General features: G+C 43.9%; 1 long non-coding RNA gene across 1 annotated transcript; it reads left to right on the top strand.

Annotated features, from left to right (window-relative positions):
* The first annotated feature begins 240 nt into the window (after positions 1–240).
* LOC120991727 lies at positions 241–19,866 on the top strand. The gene is made up of 3 exons (XR_005776783.1): positions 241–253; positions 11,111–11,117; positions 19,730–19,866. It is a non-coding gene; the product is annotated as an uncharacterized LOC120991727 (long non-coding RNA).
* The last annotated feature ends 1,545 nt before the right edge of the window (positions 19,867–21,411 follow it).

The following is a 21,411-nucleotide window of genomic DNA, read 5'->3' as shown; positions in this document are numbered from 1 at the left end:
TGCTGTGGGCAGTGTTTGTCTTCTATCTCCCCACAGATGCTTTGAAGAAGATGTGTGCACTGTGAAAGGATGCTAAATCCAATCCCTTGGCTGGATGAATATTATACACACATATTACTCACTGCCTATAGAAGAACGCCTCTTTGAAGTGTCATATATGACGTGTGCAGTATTATTGTTAGGATAGACGCCATTACAACATGGCGACGATAACCAGATGTTTACATTAGTTCACATTCCAAAGTAGTGCACAGTGCGCAGATGCTAGAGCGTTATCTCTTTTTCTCTTATCTCTTCTTCCTTTTGAGCCAATGAAATAATGCCTGGGCCTCATAAAGTACTTCTCTTTTCTGAAGATGTATATACCGCTTACTTTCTGTAATAAAGTAGAGATTGCATTGACCATCTATGTGTCAGCGTCTAGTCTCTCAGCCACTCGTGGATATAAACCCCTGGGGGGTACTTTGATTCGGAGCACCAGAGTGTATCTTAAAAGCTTTAATTAAAAGCCGCTTTGTCACAGGTGTCTTGATGGACGGACAGGCTGGAGTGACAGGTGTCTTGACGGACAAGCTGGAGTGACAGGTGTCTTGACAGAACGGCTGGATTGACAGGTGTCTTAACGAACAGGCTGGAGTGACAGGTGTCTTGACAGACAGACAGGCTGGAGTGACAGGTGTCTTTACGGACAGGCTGGAGTGACAGGTGTCTTTACGGACAGGCTGGAGTGACAGGTGTCTTGACAGATGGACAGGCTGGAGTGACAGGTGTCTTGACAGACGGACAAGCTGGAGTAACAGGTGTCTTGACAAACAGGTTGGAGTGACAACTGTCTTGATGGACGGACAAGCTGGATTGACAGGTGTCTTGATGGATGGACATACTCGAGTGACAGGTGTCTTAATGGACAGACAGGCTGGAGTGACAGGTGTCTTGACGGACAGGCTGGAGTGACAGGTGTCTTGACGGACAGGCTGGAGTGACAGGTGTCTTGACAGACAGGCTGGAGTGACAGGTGTCTTGACAGACAGGCTGGAGTGACAGGTGTCTTGAGGGACAGACTGGATGGAGTGACGTGTGTCTTGACAGACAGGCCGGAGTGACAGGGGTCTTGATGGACGGCCAGAGTGACAGAATTCTTGACAGACATGCCGGAGTGACAGGTGTCTTGACGGACAGGCTGGAGTGACAGGTGTCTTGATGGACAGGCTGGGGTGACAGGTGTCTTGACAGATAGGCTGGGGTGACAGTTGTCTTGATGGACAGACTGGAGGGACAGGTGTCTTGATGGACGGACAGGATGGAGTGACGGGTGTCTTGACGGACATGCCGGAGTGACAGGTGTCTTGACAGACAGACTGGAGTGACAGGTGTCTTGACGGACAGACTGGAGTGACAGGTGTCTTGACGGACAGACTGGAGTGACAGGTGTCTTGACAGACGGACAGGATGGAGTGACGGGTGTCTTGACAGAAGGGCTGGAGTGACAGGCACAAAAGAGTGGCAAATCATCACTGAAGGGGTTAATTATGTGTGAGGCAGGGGATGATTCACAGAACTGATGATGACAGGCTGACAGATTAGGGCACAGAAGAGTGGCATTTCGACACTGAAGGGGTTAAAACATTTGTGGTGAGTGGATTCTGACAAAGCTCCTTCTGTGATCGATTTCCTGACAGGAATTGGGACGTTCAGAGAAAGAGAGTACATACAGTACCTCCCTAAATCACTTCAATTCGCTGTGATTGGTCCATCTGCAGTAATGGACCAATCACAGCGATCGCCGGCTGGGGAATGTTGCGATTCGCTCCCCGCCACTGTCACTGGTTGCCTAGCAACCCCCATATGCCGGCAAAACTGAACTGTCAGCGCATCGCGCTGTGCTCTGACAGTTTAATCGCGTCACATACATGCAAGTGGGAATGCGGTAAAGCACCACATTCCCCCACGTACATGTATGTTATAATGCGGGAAGTGGTTAATTAGGCAAATGTGTCTTTTTACAATTATCTATAATCAAAGGATAAAGAATTTACATCACCCAGAGAGCAGGCATCATCTGACAGCAACACATCAGCTGGGAAGTCATTTCAGTGACAACAGTCAGAGACTAGATCGGGAAAACACTGAATAAGTTCCTAACTAAGTCATCCCCTTGTAGGGGAGCTTCTGACTATGCCCTGAAAAGTTCCCACTATTATACTGTTTAAACAAAGAGCTTCGTTCCCTAGTGGAATGTAGCCAGTGCATGTCACTGTGTACGTGCTGTTTATCTGCTATCATCCCGGACCTTGGAGCGCTCAATTCCCAGATCCACAATGAATCAGAATCCCAAAACAACCCTGACAATATTGAAGAAGATTGATCAGTATATTGGTATTACGATGTGTACATTGAATTTGTGAACTTTCTATAATAGCAAGTTTCCTTGGATGCCACTGAATTATAGGCAGGCAGGTGTAAGTAAACTTTATTAAGACTAAACAATTCTTAGCACGCACCTAGAGACAAAATTTGATTCGGAGCCAGAATCTTTATTTTCTCACTTTTTTTTAGTTATTTAAAAAGTGCCTTACAGCATCTCTCGTTTAATTACTATTTTGACAGATGCTTCTTAATTACCTCATCAAATCTGAAGAATAAAACTATTTTTTTATTCTCATTTGTTTGAAAACAGATTTCCTCTGTTGTGGAAATTAAACTTATTATAAAGAATTGAATAACTATTTTACAAATTATATGTACATGTAAGCAATTTTAAAGCAAAGCAACCTATTAATTAGAGATAAGCGAATTTTGATTTGGCTGGTTTGCCAAATTTTACCAAAAAATTTGCCTAGTGAGGAATAGCTCAATTTTCGTGAGAAGCAGGTGCAATGACAGGGAATGGCGATTGCGACGTCCCCCCATCATTGAACCCCTCAGATGCTTCATTCATCACTGATCGCAACTAGAGTTGAGCGGACACCTGGATGTTCGGGTTCGGCAGGTTCGGCCGAACTTGAAAAAAAAATTCGGGTTCGGGACCCGAACTTGACCCGAACTTGACCCCGAACCCCATTGAAGTCAATGGGGACCCGAACTTTTGAGCACTAAAATGGCTGTAAAAATGTCATGGAGCTAGAGGGCTGCAAAAGGCAGCAAAATGTGCTTAAGAGCATGGCAACTGTTCTGCAAACAAATGTGGATAGGGAAATGAATGAAAAAAACATAAAAGACCTTAAAAAAATAAAAATTAGGAATGATGTAGGAGGAAGAGGTTGAGGAGGCGGTAAATTGGTGGATGTGGCCGTGTAGGCTCACGTGGCGGTCTAGGTGGAAGCAGCGGCGAAGGAGGAAGAGTTAGCCAACACAGATGTGTGTTCTTTTGCATTTTTACATAGGGGTATCCCCCAAAATATTGGGACATATAAAATAAAATAAAAAGGAATAAGTGCACTTGAGTACAAGGATGGATGGTTGAGGCTGTTAGAACTGTCTATTCTGCACAAGGTACAGACAAGTCCTAAGGGATCCAAGCCTGGTTCATTTTAATGAACGTGAGCTTGTCCACGTTGGCTGTGGACAGGCGGCTGCGTCTGTCTGTAATGACACCTCCTGCCGTGCTAAATACACGTTCAGAGTGTACACTGGCTGCAGGGCAGGCCAGCACCTCCAAGGCATACAGGGCAAGCTCTGGCCATGTGGACAATTTGGAGACCCAGAAGTTGAATGGGGCAGAACCATCAGTCAGTACGTGTAGTCGTGTACACAGGTACTGTTCCACCATGTTGTTCAAATGCTGCCTCCTGCTCCATATCAACAGTTGGGGCCGGTTGTTGCGGCGAGGTGACAAAGGTTTTCCACATGTCGGCCATGCTAACCCTAACACAGCTGCATTGGCGACATCTTCCTCCTCCCCAGCCTTCGCTTTGTGTTTCCACTTGTCCCCCGGCGTCAGTCGGGAATGCTCTCAGGAGCGCTTCTACCAGCGTGCGCCTGTAGTCGCGCATCTTCCGATCACGCTCCAGTGAGGGAATTAAGGACGGCACATTGTCTTTGTAACGGGGATCCAGCAGGGTGGCCACCCAGTAGTCAGCACACGTTAAAATGTGGGCAACTCTGCAGTCGTTGCGCAGGCACTGCAGCATGTAGTCGCTCATGTGTGCCAGGCTGCCCAGAGGTAAGGACAAGCTGTCCACTGTGGGAGGCGTATCGTCTGCGTCCTCCGTATCCCTCCAGCCACGCACCAGTGATGGGCCCGAGCTGCGTTGGATGCCACCCCGCTGTGAACATGCTTCATCCCCATCCTCCTCCTCCTCATCCTCCTCGTCCTCCAGTAGTGGGCCCTGGCTGGCCAAATTTGTACCTGGCCTCTGCTATTGCAAAAATCCTCTTTCTGAGCCACTTTTAAAAGACTGGCCTGAAAATGTTAGAGATGACCCCTCTTCCTCCTCCTTGTCCTGGGCCACATCCTCTTCCATCATCGCCCTAAGTGTTTTCTCAAGGAGACATAGAAGTGGTATTGTAACGCTGATAACGGCGTCATCGCCACTGGCCATGTTGGTGGAGTACTCGAAACAGTGGCATATTAGTATATGTGAGGGGGGAAACTTTTCAAGATGGGTGGTGACCATGGCAGCTATTTTGAAGTCGGCCATTTTGAATCCAACTTTTGTTTTTTCAATAGGAAGAGGGTCATGTGACACATCAAACTTATTGGGAATTTCACACGAAAAACAATGGTGTACTTGGTTTTAACGTAACTTTATTCTTTCATGAGTTATTTACAAGTTTCTCTTTGTTTACAGCCATTGACATGTCGCCGAGGTTAACACGTGAGGAGCGGATAGAAATTGTGTTGATGTCTGGTGAACGCAGTAACCGAGTCATTGCAGCAGATTTCAATGCAAGACACCCTACGAGACCACCCATCTCCCATGCTACAGTTAGCAAACTGCTTGCTAAGTTTCGTGAAACTGGTTCAGTGTTGGATTTGCCAAAATGTGGACACATGAAATCTGTCTCTAATGAAGAAACATCAGTGGCTGTCCTAGCTTCATTCAGCAAGAGCCCACAGCGTAGCACTCACCGCATGTCACTGGAGAGTGGCATTAGTCGAACATCCCTTCGGCGGATATTAGCTACTCACAAAGGGCACCCTTACAAACTCCAGCTACTGCAGCATCTCAATGAGGATGACCCAGATCGGCGCACTGAATTTGCAGAATGGACAAAACAAAAATTGGAACAGGACCCTCAGTTTACGAAGAAGATTTTGTTCAATGATGATGAGGCAAACTTTTATGTGAATGGTGAAGTTAACAAACAAAACCACCGCTATTGGTCTGACACTAACCCACATTGGATAGATCCCTCCAAGACTGTTGGAACAAAAAAATTGATGGTATGGTGTGGTATATGGGGTACAAAGATAGTGGGGCCATTCTTCATCAATGGAATCCTCAAGGCCACTGGATATGCGAAATTGCTACATGATGATGTGTTTCCCTCTTTATGCACTGAAGCTGGCATGTTCCCTGAGTTTTTCCAGCAACATGGTGCACACAACATTATGGGTGTCAGGTCCGAGCATTCGTAGATGAACAGTTTCCTGGAAAGTGGATTGGTCGTCGTGGGCCAGTTGAATGGCCTCCAAGGTCTCCCGATCTGACCCCCATAGACTTTTATCTTTGGGGTCATCTGAAGGCAATTGTCTATGCTGTGAAGATACGAGATGTGCAGCAGCTGAAACTACGGATACTGGAAGCCTGTGCTAGCATTTCTCCTGCGGTGTTGCTATCAGTGTGTGAAGAGTGGGAGAAGAGGGTTGCATTGACAATCCAACACAATGGGCAGCACATTGAACACTTTTTATAAGTGGTCAGAATCTTGTAAATAACTCATGAAAGAATAAAGTTACGTTAAAACCAAGCATACCATTGGTTTTTCTTGTCAAATTCCCAATAAGTTTGATGTGTCACATGACCCTCTTCCTATTGAAAAAACAAAAGTTGGATTCAAAATGGCCAACTTCAAAATGGCCGCCATGGTCACCACCCATCTTGAAAAGTTTCCCCCCTCACATATACTAATGTGCCACAAACAGGAAGTTAATATCACCAACCATTCCCATTTTATTAAGGTGTATCCATATAAATGGCACACCCTGTAGATCAGGGGTATATCACAGCCAAAAATTGGTGAATGTCACCCAACAATGTAACAGACAAATTAGAGAAAGGACTTAAAATAACATAAAAAACGTTTAAATAAAAAAAAATAATCTTGATCTAGTAAGTGTAGGTCCATATGGAGTAGAAGATTGAGGAGGCGGTGGACGTGGCGGTGTAAGTGGAAGCGGTGGTGGAGGAGGTAGCCAACCCTGTGTTTTTTTTTTATATTATTTTTGTTGTTGTTGTTTAAATTAGGGTACACCCCAAAACATTGGAAAATATAAATAAATAAAACAATGAGAAAGTGCCCTGGAGTATAACAATGGCTGGGTGAGGCTGGTATACATGTCTATTCTGCACAAGGTACGGACATGTTCTGTGGGATCCCTGCCTGGTTCATTTCAATGAACGTGAGCCAGAAGACCCAGAAGTTGAAGGGCGCAGACCCATCAGTCAGTACGTGTAGGTGTGTGCACACATACTGCTCCACCATGTTGCTGAAATGCTGCCTCCTGCATTGTTGTTCAATGCCCATCCACAGCTCCTGCATAGTGTGGGGTTTATCCCCCAAACAGATAAGTTTTAAAACTGCCTGCTGTCGTTTACCCCTTGCTGTGCTGAAGTTGGTGGTGAAGGTGTTACGCTGACCGGATGAGAAGGCGGTAGAGAATGAGGAAGCGGAGTAGGAGGATGAAGCACCAGGAAGCAAAGAGAAACTCCCTGCAATACTCGGTGGTGGAAGGACATGCACCAAACTGCTATCCGCCTCAGACGCAGCAGCCACTGCATTTACCTAGTGAGCTGTTAGGGAGATATAATGTCCCTGACGGCTTACTGGTCCATGTATCCGTATTTAGGTGGACCTTGCCACAGATGGCGTTGTGCAGTGTACACCTGTGTTTGTCCCCCACTTGGTTGTGCAGGAAAGGGATGGCTCACCTGGAAAAGTAGTGGCGGCTGGGCACAACGTTCTGTGGGACAGCCACTGCCATCAGATTCTTAAAACTGTTCGTGTCCACCAGTCTGAATGACAGCATTTCAAAGGCCAGGAATTTGGAAATGCTGGCATTCAGGGCCAGGGATCGTGGGTGGGTAGAGGGGTACTTCTTCTTTGGCTCCAGTGTTTGGAAGATGGAGAGCTGAACGCTTCCATGGGACATTGTGGAGATGCTTGGTGACCGAGCTGGTGGCGTTGCTGGCACATCCTCTGTTTGCGGGGTGGCAGGTGCCACTGTCACTCCAGAGGGGGATGAAGAGGCCGAGACTGGAGCAGAAGAGGAAGCAAGAGGAGCCAGAGACCTTTCTTGTTTTTTTAGGAGTCTACTCCACTGCAGCTCCTACTTTGCACTTAGATGCCTGGTCATGCAGGTTGTGCTCAGGTTTAGAATGTTTATGCCTCGCTTCAGGCTCTGATTGCACGGTGTGCAAACCACTCATGTCTTGTTGTCAGCACATTGTCTGAAGAACTACCACGCCAGGGAACTCCTTGGAGGTGGCTTTGGTGTGCTCTGTCCCTTGCTGCGGTGGGCAGTAGCAGGCATACTGTCTAGGGGACGGCCGCTCCGCTTTTGTACCCTGCTCCCTCTTTTGCTGTGCTGGTGGCTCTGTGCGACCACCGCCTCTTCTTCCGAACTACACAGGTCACTCGCATGACCTTGATTCCATGTGGGGTCGAGGACCTCATCGTCCTACACATCATCTTCCACCCAGTCTTCACCCCTGCCCTCCTTGTCGGTCTGCACACGGCAGAAAGCCACAGCAGTTGGCACCTGTGTTTCATAATCATCCGAGAGGTGCTGAGGTGGTCCTCCCATGTACTCATCCTGAAACATAAGTGGTTAGGCATCGGTGCACTCAATCTCTTACACTTCTGGGGCAGGGCTATGTGGATGGCCATGGGAAACCCTGCTAGCAGAGCCCTCAAAAAGCAGAAGAGACTGCTGCATGACTTGGGGCTCAGACTGCTTGGCTGATTTGCAAGGGGATGAGGTGAAAGACTGATGGCCATGGGCTGCAGGGGCCAACTCTGATCTTTCAGCAGGGGACTGGGTGGGAGACAATGTGAAGGAACTGGAGGCACTGTCAGCAACCCAATCTACTGTCTCCTGTACTAGTTCTGGCCTCACCATTCGTAGAGCGGCAATCGGGCCTACCAAATAACACTTAAGCTTCTGTCGCCTACTCGCACCTGAAGAAGTTGTTCACTTGTGCGTGTAGCTGGCACAGATCGACCACATCCTCTCCCTGCAACAGGAGCTCCACCAACACCAGCAGCACCACGACCAGGGCCACGTCCCTTATTTGAAGCTCTCCTCATTCTTTGCGTTCACCAACCAAACTAACAAATGGTTTATGTCAGGCAACAATGTAACCGCCAATGGTCAACAATTAAGTTGGAGGTCACACAACAGCGTGACAGGCAAATTTAATACAATTACTTCACGGTCACAAAAAAATTTAATTTTTCAACCAACAATGTAACAGCAGTATTGACTGGTTTTATTGGACTGCCAGAAATGCAGCGCAGTCCGCAAATGTACTATCTAGCACAACGAGGGTGTTTTTTTCAAACACAAATATAACAGCAGTATTTAAAGGGGTTATCCCACTTCACTTTTTTATACTTACCTGCTGCCAGCACGCCGTTCACTTCCTGGATTCTGGCTGGGGGCGGGCTTCATCTTGATTGAAGTCTTCTCCTGGACTGAATGCGCACGCTGCCCCGTATGCGCCATGGTGACTTATTCCTGGCCAGAATAGTACAGAGCCGGTGTGCGCGTTCGCGGCTCTGTACTATTCTGGCCAGGAAAAAGTCACCATCGCGCATGTGTGGCGGCATGTGCGTTCAGGATAGCGAGCGGCCCGGCCGGGAGAAAAGAAGGAGTCTTCTGCGCAAGCGCGGCCACCGGGATTCCGGAGAACAGCGGTGGCCGTAACCAGGGGAGACTGAATGACAACAATGAGGTAAGTGAGAATGAATTTTCTCATAAACCGTGGGAATTGGTTAATCAAATATAATTACAAAAATGATCACTGTCAAATCATTAACAGATTTAACAGTGATCATTATGATGGGAATACCCCTTTAACGGTTGTATTGGACTGTCAGAAATGCAGCGCAGGCCGCAAATGTACTATCTAGCACAAAAAGTGATTTTTTTTTGTTCAAAGGACAATGTAACAGCAGTATTTAACTATTTTATTGGATTGTCAGAAATGCAGCGCAGGCCGCAAAGATACTTTATGGAAAAAAAAAATTATGGTTTTCACCCACAGTGAAACAGATGGATTTACTGATTTTATTTCACTATCAGATTTGCAGTGCAGGCCGCAAAGGTACTTTAATGGAAAAAATATCTGAATTTTTCACCCACAAATAAACAGATGGATTTTCTTTCACTATCACAAATGCAGTGCTGGGCGCAAATGTACTTTTTAGCAAAAAAAATAATATTTATATGCAGCACAGGGGTACTTTACAGAAAAAAAATTTGAATATGTCACCCCCTGGGTCCCTGAACTCACAGATGGTTTACCTATACTATTTTCCCTTCCCCTGGCACATATGCAGTGTTGGTGCACTGAACTTGCACAAAATGGCCGCTGACGCCCACCTAACTAACAGACGGATAAAACTAATTTTTAACAAGTTCTAATATCAGATTCTTTCCTATTCTCTCCCTCACAGCAGCAGCATCCTATCCCTACACTAGTAAGAGCTGAGTGACGTGCGGCGCTACATGACTCCAGCTTATATAGAGGCTGGGTCACATGCTGCACTTTCCAATCACAGCCATGCCATTAAAAGGCATGGCTGTGATGGCTTCTAAGGGCACACAAGTTAAACGCTTGTTGATTGGCTACCCTGCAGCCTTTCAAAAGCGCCATTAAATCGCTGAACACCGATCTCGAACCCGAACTTTTACTGAAATGTGCGGGGTCAAAAAATCCTAAAGTTCGGTACGAACCCGAACTTTACAGTTCGGGTTCGCTCAACCCTACTCCCTATCCTTTTCCTACACTTCTAATGCTCTTTCCCTGAACGTCTATTGAGCAAAATATACGTTTTTAAGTCTTTCCTAGCACTGTCCCTAGCGCCTGCTAACATCTCTCCCTGCACTAAGTACACTGGAAAATGGCTGAATCCAAGATGGCTGAAGCTATTTATAGCGCTGTGACATCACAGGGCTGGCTGGGTGCCGATTGGCTGCATGCATGGCATTGTGGTTAATCCCTCGTTCCCAGAGTTCCTTGCTCCAGGTCCTAACATGTGCAGCAGCCACTTTAGGAAAAAATGTAATTTGTTACCACGATGAGTGAGGAAATTTGGATTCGGTGCGAATCAAACAATTCCTGAAATTAGAATCTAATTCCACTTCGTCAGCTTTGATTCACTGATCTCTACCAATCACTGTAACGAACTCTATTAAGGGTAGCGTGTAGTTCGTTTGCTTTTCGCTGAACGGACCTTGGTTGCAGTAATTCCCTAGTCAGTTCGGATGAAATTCTGTAAAATCCCTCAGAGTAACATGCAGCATCCACAGGAACAGTATAAATCCCACAACGATCACAGATACCCAAACACCAGCCGAAACATGATGAAGGGTAGAAGAAGACTGCCTGAGCTGCCAGATGCAGCTCTTTTTATTACGTGCTCCCATGCAGGGGAGACACACACACATTATCTTACAGTAGCCAATAAAACAAGGGTTACAGCCCACACAAAATCCTCCTCTCTGCCTGTGATACAATTACCTTACACAATGGGAAATGTAATTATCACAGGCAGAGAAATACAGTTTTACACATATACTATAACTTTAAAACTATACATCATATTCACATAAAAATTACATATTCACAATCAATCCATTCAGGGGAACAACATATTAAAAAAGGGCACGAATCAGGGGGGCGGAGCCTGCACCGGAGCTAGATGGCAGCCTGAATTGCAGCTCTGCTGTATAAGAAACCCTCATAGCCTTTTCAATCCAGCTTTTTGGTGCCAGAATGGTCAAGATAGGTGGCCAAAGACCCGTGGACACACAGGGGCAATCTAAAGAAGCGATACCTAGCGAATCTATGGATAAATTCCTAAAGAAAGCAGCACAGATACATGTGGCGCCCGGAATGCCGAGAGCGGCGGGGAACAGTGGGAAAGCTGCTGCTGCCTCTGAGAAGGTAAGGGAAGTCTCCCCTGTAATTGACACCCTGCCTGTATCAAGATCATTCTTGAAGGAGGCCCTATGTGAAGCTCTAGACCCGCTTAAAACGGATCTCACATCTATTAAGGAAGATATGCGCCATATTGGGAGGAGAGTAGAGGTATTAGAAGAGACACAGCTGGCGATAATATCGCATCAAACAGAAACTTCCTCCGCTTTGTCCCTTCACCAAAGGCATCTAAATTCTCTGTACACACTCCTGGAAGATCAGGAGAACAGGGGAAGACGCAACAACTTGCGATTTAGAGGTATACCAGAATCAGTAGGAGCAGAAGACATACAAGAAACAGTGATGAATATATGCTTGCAGCTACTGGGCCCAGATTCCTCTTATGAAATTAATATAGAGAGAGTACACAGAGCGCTGCGCCCCAAGCCTCAAGTTACAGAACCACCAAGAGATGTGATCTGTAAATTCCTCCATTACCCTGTTAAGGACGCTATCCTGAACAAAGCTAGAAATGCCCCACAAGTGAGTGTGGATGATTGTCCTATCTCTATATACCAAGATTTAGCACAAACAACCTTAAAGAAAAGAAGGGCCCTAAAACCATTAACTGAATGGTTACGCAACAACAAAGTGATGTATAAATGGCTCTTTCCTTTTGGTTTTTCCTTTGTATTCAACGGTCAGAGATTTTCCATATCCTCATTTCAAGACCTGAATAGAGTCTTTGACAACCTGCAAATTGACCACCTGCACATTGAAAACTGGGACGTTATCCAAGGAAATATTACATCAACTAACCTTCCAACAGCTGTTCCTTGGGAGACTCCTCATCCAGCTAAATCTCAAAGATCAAGAAGAGGACGTAATTCCTCCACGCCAAGACGCCTTCCTCTTAATGAAGATTGAAGATTTCGTTACTTCCACATCAGGTTCCAGCTACTTCGTATATAATGGACTTTTAGTCCAGGATTTCGCTAAGTATTTTAAATAGAACTCTATGTCTCTAATCACATATATGTTCTATGTCCTATCTGAATAATATAATGTTTTGTTTCCTCACCTATTTTGTGCCATTTAAGGTTCCTACCTATAGGCCCATATGAGGGTGACATACTGGGTCACAATATGTTGTGTACTATTCCCCCCCTACCCCCTAATATGAGAGTAACAGCTCTATTTTCCAAAATGATAACAACTGAATGCTATCTATGTTCTCAAGTTTGTTTTGTTCTTTTTGTTCTTTTTGTTATGATGACAGATCTCTTCAATTGTCTAGGATACTTCCCCGTGAGGAGGGGGTGCGTCTTTGGAACCCAGATGCTCCGCCAAGAAAGGCTAAGTACCCCCATTCTGCACACACATAAGATTTTCCAGAGCTTGCATCGATCGGACATCTTCTTGGATGATGGCTGACCTATGTGTAGCTTCGTTAAATGTCAAAGGGTTCCATGCCCCTGCTAAACGTAGCCAAATATTCACACAAATGAAGAATGAAAATTGCTCAGTACTGATGCTACAGGAGACACACTTTAAGTTCAACAAATACCCTAACCTCTCCAGGTCTCTTTTCCCACAGTGGTATCACTGTGGCTCCAACTCAGCAGCATCTAGAGGCGTGAGCGTCGGGTTCCGAAGAGGCCTCCCCTTTTCCTATATTTCACACACGCAGGACGTGGAGGGTAGATACATCTTTTTAAAGGGTACCATTGCTAATCAACATTATACATTTGCTAATATTTACGCTCCTAATACTAATCAAGTATTATGGTTGGTGGAGGTCCTTTCCCTTTTGGAGTCTTACAAGGAGGGAGTGGTGCTGTTTGGAGGGGACTTAAATATTGCAATGGAACCATCATTAGACTCGACTTCTAAGAAGTCTGCAATCTCTTTTAAGGCCCTCAAACATCTTAAAAGAAAAATGCATCAAAGCGCCTTGTTAGATGTCTGGCGTCTGTTTAACCCCTCCGAACGGGACTACACTTTCTTTTCTTCACCCCACCATTCATACCACCGATTAGACTACCTATTGATTTCTAAAGAGCATCTAGGATTGTGTAATCGGGCATACATTGGTAATATGTTCCTCTCAGACCATGCACCCATATTCCTAAACATCTTGGCTCCATCGTTAGCACCACGAGCATTTAAATGGCGGCTGAATGAACAGCTTATTACAACTGAAGATAATTTAAAAATTATTCAACCTTTATTAGAAGAGTTCTTTTCTCTCAACTCCCTCCCCGAAACTTCTCCACACATTTTGTGGGATGCCCATAAGGCGTACATGAGGGGCCAATTTATTAACTTGGGAGCAAGAATTAAAAAACAGAGGAAAAAACAAGTTGACACATTACTGTCCTAGATCCAACAGTTAGAGACCCTACATAAAAGATCCCTGTCACAAGCTCATCTTGAGGAACTCACAGAAACTAGATCTAAACTAAAAAACATTCTCAATACTTCTTCGGCAAAATATTATCTCCATACACAGTTTAAATACTATGCACACGGGGATAAAGCGTCAAAATTCATGATGCAACGCATGAAGCAGAGAAAGTCACATAATTATATACACAAGATTAAATCCCCAGACATAGGTGAGATTTTCTCTACTCCAGAAATAGCTAGTCAGTTTCAAAAATTTTATTACTCACATTACAATATAAATGACTCTGAAAAAAAGGATACTAACCCATCCCCTCCATCTCCAGAAAAATCAGTTAAGGCATTCCTTACCTCACTCTCTTTACCAACTCTATCTGAGAGTCAATCCCAAATTCTCCAAGCCCCATTCACGCTAGAAGATGTATTGACAGCAATTAAACAACTCCCAAATGGGAAAAGCCCTGGCCCAGATGGCTACCCTGCTTTATATTACCGTACCTTTCGAAATATATTAGGCCCGTACCTATTAAAAATATATAACTGCTCCCTGTCTGGTGTTCCGCTTACCCCTGACATGACTAGGGCAAATATTACGCTTATCCCAAAAGAAGGGAAGGATAGCTCCTTATGTGCTAATTATCGCCCTATATCACGATTAAATCTGGATTTAAAAATCTTAGCTAAAATGCTAGCATCTCGTTTGTTCAACTTTCTTCCAACTCTAATCAAAGATGATCAAGTGGGTTTTGTCCGTGGTAGGGAGGGCAGAGATAACACGGCTAAAGTTCTGAATGCTATATATTATGCTAAGAGGTTACGCCGTCCTCTGGTCCTCCTTAGCACGGACGCGGAAAAAGCATTTGATAGGGTTAGCTGGGAGTATATGGAAGAAGTTCTTCAAGCCTTTAAATTTCCAGATCCATATATTAAAGCTATCTTCTCATTATACACCCATGCATCAGCTTCCATTATTATTAATGATACTCTGTCCCAGCCCTTCAATATCCGTAATGGCACCAGACAGGGATGCCCCCTTTCACCACTAATTTTTGTCTTAGTCATGGAAATTTTATTACAGTCAATTAGGAGAGAGAGAGGGATTGAGGGTATTAAAATTGGCCAACAGGAACACATTCGCAGATGATCTCTTGATAATAAACACTAACCCGACTATAGCCCTGCCTCTGATATACAGAACCCTGGAACAATTTAGTCTCTATTCTAATTTTAAGATTAATATGAGCAAGTCCCATATATTAAGTATAGATCTCCCCTCCCCAGTCAGAAATATACTGAAAAATAGCTCTCCCTTTAACTGGGATACCCCTTATATTACGTATCTTGGAGTTAAGATTGGCCCAAATCCCACTTCATTATTTCATATGAATTACTCCCCTCTATTAAAATCAATAGCAGATCAGCTGTCACTGCTAAAGAATCCTCCACTCTCATGGTTCGGCAGAAAAAATATCGTCACTTCCCTAGTTTTACCCAGACTGACCTACCTACAACAGGTACTGCCTGTTCCAGTCCCTAGGACTTATTATACTAAACTTAAACGTGAAATTAGTTCATTTGTCTGGGATGGGAAAAGGGCTCGACTCGCTCGTTCTGTTCTCTGCAGGCCTAAGGCTAAAGGAGGAATAGGTTTACCGGACCCTGAAATATATGGGAAAGCTGTATTATTGTCAAGGGTAGTGGATTGGTTGAAGAGCCCTGTGAACAAGCCGTGGGTTTGCATGGAACAGAATGACATGGGTGCGTGCATCTCAGGTCTTCTAGTGGGACAAGTCAAATTTCCTGTCCTGAATAGACCTCTCAATCCTATAGTAAAGACGACATTGTCGGCATGGAATTGGCTTCAATCCTCACAATATGCAGTCCCACTTCCATCACCTCTGCTCCAGATAAAAGATATAATGGCACACGCATCCCCCATTTTGAGAGATTGTCTACCTCCCTCAGTTAAAAATTCCACAATTCAGATCCTCTCCCTATATGGAGATGAGAGCACAATATTAAGCAACGAGGAGATTCTCCATGTTCTCCCAGATTGTAAACCTTTTCCACACTTACTTTCCTTCGCTCCTTTATCAATAAAAATATTCCTATGGAAGCTCTACTACGCCCATTAACGTGGTTTGAAAGCCTATTGGTGGACCATTCTAGAAACACCAAACTTATCTCAAGATTATACAAAAAATTGATTACGCCGTTAAATATGGTTAAACCTGCCTTTATAGGCCATTGGGAGAGAGACTTGGGAGTGACATTTTCCCAAGATGAGATCTCACAACTACTTTTAATACCACACAGATCTTCCAGATGTGTCCGAACCCAAGAAAACGGCTACAAAGTCTTGACTCGCTGGTATAAGACTCCAGACATCACTTGCCTATATAGCCTGAATGGGTCAGACAAATGCTGGAGGTGCGGAGATCAAAGAGATTCATTTTACCATATTTGGTGGTCATGCCCTGTGATACAGAAGTGGTGGAATGAAATCTTTAGTATAGCTAATAAAATTTGCAAAACGAAGATTTCTGTGTCATCCCAATTGGCACTATTGGGATCTTATCCTCCCCTCTCTGGGGGGACCCCCACTCGCCTTTTTCATTGTATGCTTAGTGCAGCTCGCCTCCTTATTCCAAAACTTTGGCTATCACCAGATGTACCCTCCATATCTCAATGGACGGAGAAATTAGATCAAATATACAGGTTTGAAGAGGTCTTGGCTTGGGAGAATCGGAGGTTTAACTCCTTTAGGTCTATTTGGAAAGCATGGTCCAATTTTAGGAATTTTACCTAATAGCTTATTGTGCCTATATCAATAATTATATCATATACACTTAAAATGGGGAATCAACCTAACCCACACAGGATTGTGGGATCAAGGGGATTGTAAGTCCTTCATAATATGAAGCTTATCATAACTTTGTATCCAAGAAATATAATGCTTTTCTCATGTATATCTTCTGTCATCCAATATGTATCTTTTACAAGATGTGTTGTTTTAATAGCATGTACTTTATTTGTATGTTCTATTATTTTCAATAAAAATAAAAAATAAAAATAAAAAGGCACGAATCAGACCAGGGGTTCCGAAGTTAGTAAAAGTATTTTTGGGGCCTGGCTGTAAGCATGCTGTCCGGCCCAGACCGGTTTTACAGAGCCCTCTATCCTGGAGACAATTGAGAAGTAAGTCAATTATCTCTCAGGACAAAGGGAAATCGCCAATACACACGTGGAGACAATAGGACAGACACCAATACTCAAATATACAATGTCCCACCCTTTACAGTACACATAGACATTTAACATATCCAAACAGCGCTCAGATGCCACAAACACAGTCAAATCAACGAATAACATTGTACATTTCACAGGCAACCTAATACAAATATCTTCACAATAACCTATTGTGAATGGTGGATCCTGTCTTATCTATACACAGAGCTGAAATAATTACTGACACAATTAGAATGACAGATAAGCAAGGAACTGCAGTTAAGTGATCTCTACAGACCAAGAGGTGGCGCCTATTATTAGACTTAGTGGCCAGAGCAAAAAATGCTGGATTTTATGATTTTTGTTTAATTATAAATAGTGACATGATGGAAAATTAAAAATAAATCATAAATTCTTAAAAAATTCATTAAACAAGAAAATGTGATTTAAAAATTAGGGAGATCATTTACTAGACATAAATATGTCTAAATTAGGCGTATTTCTAGAGCAGATTGTGGCGCAAAGGTTCTTTGCTCTGCAATCTGTGACTTCTCTGATCTGAGCGGGAAGAAGTCGCAAATGGGGATGGGCAGACAGGCCCATCTCATTTACCTTTTTTCTATGCCTGTTTTAGGCATAGAAAATAGTCTAAATGTAAGACAACTCGGAAGCTGACTTACATTTAGAAGCGGCGGAGGATCCGCCGAAGTTATGCAGAGGCCTCCAGCTCTTCATAACTCCGGCGGATACAACGCCAGGTATATGGGTTATTAAGACTGGTGTCTATGATGTGCCCCAAAGTCATTTTCTGTTGAAACATTCCCTTTGCAAAAAATACAGAAGTGCTTGTATGTAGGTGTAATCTAGTGCTTATGTACCATAGTGGGCACTGGAGACAGTAAGCCTAGCCCTAGTTATTTTTGTTATTGGATGCAGGACTTTTTTAAGAGAAACTACACAGTAAGCAGACAAACCTAGGAAATAGCTGAAGGGTAATGAAAAAGGGTGTATAGGGGTAAAAACAAACCTCAGGTCCTTTAAAGGGCTTCTGTCACCCCACTAAACCTTTTTTTTTTTTTTTTTGCTTACTTATAATCCCCACACTGGGATTTATGCCTACATAATCAAATTAATCATTTTGGTCCTGTAGATTTTGTTTAAAACATGCTTTTAAAATATGCAAATTACCTTGCTACCAGCAAGTAGGGCGGCTACTTGCTGGTAGCAGCCGCATCCTCCGATCCTAAAGACGCCCCCTCCGCATTGTGATTGACAGGGCCAGCGGACGGGATCTTTCTCTGCTGGCCCTGCCTGTTAGCATTCAAAATCTGGCGCCTGCGCCACGGCCGTACCTGTCTTCAATCGGCGAAGGCGCACTGAGAGGCGGCCGCTCGCTCGGCTGCTCCATCCTCAATGCGCCTGAGATGTGACGTCATCGGCGCAGGCGCATTGAGGATGGAGCGGCCGCCTCTCAGTGCGCCTGCGCCGATTGAAGACAGGTACGGCTGCGGCGCAGGCGCCATATTTTGAATGCTAACAGGCAGGGCCAGCAGAGAAAGATCCCGTCCGCTGGCCCTGTCAATCACAATGCGGAGGGGGCGTCTTTAGGATCGGAGGATGCGGCTGCTACCAGCAAGTAGCCGCCCTACTTGCTGGTAGCAAGGTAATTTGCATATTTTAAAAGCATGTTTTAAACAAAATCTACAGGACCAAAATGATTAATTTGATTATGTAGGCATAAATCGCAGTGTGGGGATTATAAGTAAGCAAAAAAAAAAAAAAAGTTTAGTGGGGTGACAGAAGCCCTTTAATTCTTGTTGAAATAATGGAGGCTACAATGGAGCCGCATCTTATCTTATACACCACTGGGTAAAGTTTCCCAGAACTGCTGTTTGGGACCAGAATGCTATGTAGCATATATTGTAAGGTCTAAGGACTTTGTATGTTCAGTACTCTGAGTTTTTTGTTTATTTTAACAACTACTTTTGGACATTACACAGAGTAGTAAAATCAACAATTCATTACAAACAAACTGCCATTTAGTGAACATGCACCTACATGACTTCTTAACAATGAAATTTCTACAGAGACTTTAAGAATAAGATCTACAAAGTCAGCATATCGATCGGTGCTGCTGTTTAACAGGCATTTGATGCAGTCAGGATGGGATTATTCTCCCTAGTGAACTGTGCGAAATAACTGTCAAGTAAAATTCCATAAACCACGTTTTTCTTGTTTTCCTATAAGTCAATATAGTAAATATACAGTGTGTATACTTTACCAAGAAGTGGCACTTGATGGACATGTATTCTTTTCAAATAAACTTGTTTGTAGACTTGTTTGTATATTTTAGACTTAGGCTTTGGCATGACTGTAATCGTCAATTAATATTCAGAAATAGTTGTCAATATTGAAGTTCCTGCTGTATTTATTCTATGCTACACAGCGGAGCCACACTGTAAACAAGGACAATAGCGTTATACTTCCCAAAGTCACCTAACGTCTATCAATTAACACAAGACAAATATAGTTTGCTTACCAGCAAAATATTAAACGTTGTCCCTATCTCATACAACATGTACTGTAGCCTGGATTTACAAAAAGGAGACACAAAATTGAAAAATTAAGAATTATTTGAATATCTCTATCTAAATCATATAGTATACAAGCATACCTACTAACCCTATCTTATAAACTACATAAAACACTATAGCAAGCAGTGGCATACCAAACAGGGAGGAGGCCCTTGCAATATGATGTTGGATTTTGCCACCCAGGGCTTAAAGTGGTTTTATGGTTTGCAACAACATCTTTTAAAATAATCATTTATGAAGGCAGCTGTAATTTTGTAATGTATTTTTTTTACCTTTTTTGCTCCTATCTCCCATTCTGGGCTGTGGTTACATGACCATGTCCATGTAGCTCATTCTTATTTCCATACAGGGCAGTGATTGGGGAGTGTGTATGTAACTAGCTTGGTGGAAGGAGCTGGGTCCACCCCTAGACAGTAGTGACAGCCTAGCTGTGCTACTGAGAGGACATATGTCTGCTTGCTCCTCTTTCCCAGACCAGAGTCCCAGAGAACCATCATCTCTGAGACAGTTGCAGCTTTGTCCAAAGTGCTCCAAATCAAGAGAGAATGAGAAGGAAGTCTAGAAGGTCCAAAACTTGCAAGGTCATGCATTGCAGTCTGTTCTGTCTTCTTACACGTTCACACAGTATGCAGTCTTAAATTCAGCATTAACCATTCCTGTCTTCCAAATAAGAGGACTGTTCCTTGTCGTCTAACTTGTTTATTGGTAAAACAGGAGTATTTGATTGGGAAAAAAGGAGTATTTAATTGGTAAAACTATAATAATAGCAAGTATAAGTATAAAGTAAAGATAGCATGTACTATAACATTTGCATTAACACTGAAGCACATGGCAAAATGGCTGCCTGTACATAAGATTGTATGGTTAGCTAACAGTAATAACAATTCCCTGAGTGACAATTATTACTAGCTGAACAGCTCTTCATAACATAATATCCCTGAAACAAAGGTAGATCTCTCACCAGATATGATTTTACAAGGACGGTGGAGTTTAAGAAGGAGATATGCAGAAGGACAGCTCTGAACGGTGTCCTAGAGACTGAAGACTTCTCTTTCTCAGAATGCCTTGCACTCCCACAATGCAGCAGTCTTTGTAACAGGAAAAACAAAGTGTATTACAGCTTAACACCGCTAGATGGTGCTATAACCACAATAATCACTATAGAAATACCAAACTGTGGAAATCGTGATCTGGAATCATTTTCCCTAATCCTGCTGGGCAGAACACAGTGTCACGGATGATGTTGCAGATAGCTGAAACTTATGAATAAACGTCCGACTGGCTTGATCCCAAACTAAGGAGCATATAGGTGAGCCCTACAAAACCCTAACAGCTCTCCCTGACTTCTAAGCCAATGCAAGGGTCTCAATGGTAGACGATTGCATGCCCACGAACCTAAGACTGTGTGACACCTGAAAACCCTATAATAGTGAGGGGACACGACCACTGGCTCCCTGCACTTAATACGGACGGAGTCAGGGTCACCTAGAATCAAGCCAGCAATGGAAACACAATACATGAAAATACTTATCTGAGTAAACAGCAGCAGCAGCCTCCAGCAGTGAACACTTCATCCAGGAAGTAGTATAAACCGCAAAGTGAGGCAGTATGGGAGGGAATATAAAGGGAGACGATTAGTCTAAATAGGTGACACCTGGGAGAAGGAAAGGAGATGACAAAGTGAAACCAAAACAAAGAACATCATGCAAGAGGTAGAGAAGGACGTCTGCCAGACCTTCTCACAGAACTGGCGGTGACACACAGTCAGTCAGTAAGGTGCTGTGCTTATTTAAGGCTGATATAGACATTGTTTCCATGAGAGGGAATATTGCCAGCGCCCCCTTTCACACTTTGAGACGGTCTGGCCAGATGTA

This window comes from Bufo bufo, chromosome 2 (genome assembly GCF_905171765.1).
Source record: "Bufo bufo chromosome 2, aBufBuf1.1, whole genome shotgun sequence".
In the NCBI taxonomy this organism is placed as follows: Eukaryota; Metazoa; Chordata; class Amphibia; order Anura; family Bufonidae; genus Bufo; species Bufo bufo.
The sequence above is the reverse complement of the archived record's forward strand: the minus strand, read 5'-3'. Positions and strand labels throughout refer to the sequence as shown.